Raw genomic sequence first — 1,530 nt, forward strand, 5'->3', positions numbered from 1 at the left:
ATATGTAATCAAGTTTAATAAAAGCAATATTTAAAAAAAAAAAAAAACGAAAAAGCATTTGCCTGTGAGACCGGGGGAAACAAGATTGATTTTAGGAAAAGGCTTTGTCAAAATTTTCGTGAAGACATACATTTCTTCAATCAGTTTAGATTCGCTCTTCGATCTAGTTGATCACTTTAAAGAATTTAGTTTCAATGCTTGCAGCATTTCGTCGCTTCGCTATCTATCGCGTTCGCGTTTTAAAAGAAGAAAAACATTCGATTGAAGTATTTAAGCATTAATATCATAACATTGGCTACTTCATATATTGTCGTTCAATCCATTAGAGATGTCAAAGATGTATTTCCAAAATTTAAAGTGTTGTAAATGATTATATTCCGGCCGCAGATATTTTTCGCTTAAGTGATAACGTGGTGTATAATCACTTTTTGCATCATTCTAAGCTTGTCTGTCCGTCTATCTGCCTTATTTTTCGGTGTTCAACCTGCAGACCGTTACCCAAATGCAAAGTAAAAAAAAGTAAAAAACAAAATTGTGATTGCACACGGCTTGGAATAGAATTTACTTTCGACTGTCATAGATATGACAAAAGGACAATACAGAAGTTAATAGGAGTAGATATTGCTGCGTTGTAGATTGCGCTAGATAAACATAGAGCTCAGGCCTAAATGGGAACCACCAAACAAAAAGCCATCCCAAAATTTTCTAACTTTAGTTAACTTTGGTCTTATATTTCCAACTAATACACTTATGCTACAAGGAAATCTCGTATATATATTAGAGATATAAAAAATATCGGTAAATGTTCAAAAAATTCGACACAACTCGAGTATGAAAAGTACTATAATATATAACTATAGTTATTCATCAAGAAACGTACTTTGTAATATTTTAAACTATATTCGTATCGCAGTGGCCTTGACTTCAAAACTCTAAATTTCTTTAACAATCAAGTGTGCATATGAAACTTGGTTCGTAAGGATATTTAATAAGGTGGTCTTCCAGTTTTTGAAAATTGAAGGGATTTACCTTTTTTGTAAAAGAGGAACAAAAAGGATAAGAGAAGGCGTCATTGCTGAAAATATATTTTTACAATTAACTGAAGACCTCCAATTCGAAGACCTCTGCCTACAAAAGTTCAAAAGAAAATTAGGAAATGCGTGAAATTGTGCATATGCAAGCCGGCCAATGCGGAAATCAAATTGGCGGAAAACTTTGGGAGGTTATATCTGATGAGCATTGCATAGACGCCACTGGCACGTATTATGGTGACAGTGACCTGCAATTGGAACTACAATGAGGCGATAGGAGCCAAATATGTACCGCGAGCTATATTGGTAGATTTGGAACCGGATACAATGGATTCAGTAAGATCAGGCGCTTTTGGGCAAATTTACCGATAACTTTGTGTTCGGACAATCGGGAGCCGGTAACAACTGGGCAAAAGGTCATTACACAGAAGGTGCAGAGTTAGTCGACTCATTTCTAGATGTGATTCGCAAAGAAGCAGAAGGATGCGATTGCTTACAG

General features: G+C 35.4%; 1 pseudogene; it reads left to right on the plus strand.

The window, feature by feature from the left end:
* The first annotated feature begins 1,156 nt into the window (after nucleotides 1-1,156).
* Nucleotides 1,157-1,524, plus strand: LOC119644250 (annotated as a pseudogene).
* The last annotated feature ends 6 nt before the right edge of the window (nucleotides 1,525-1,530 follow it).

This window comes from Glossina fuscipes, unplaced genomic scaffold (genome assembly GCF_014805625.2).
Source record: "Glossina fuscipes isolate IAEA_lab_2018 unplaced genomic scaffold, Yale_Gfus_2 102594, whole genome shotgun sequence".
Classification (NCBI taxonomy): domain Eukaryota; kingdom Metazoa; phylum Arthropoda; class Insecta; order Diptera; family Glossinidae; genus Glossina; species Glossina fuscipes.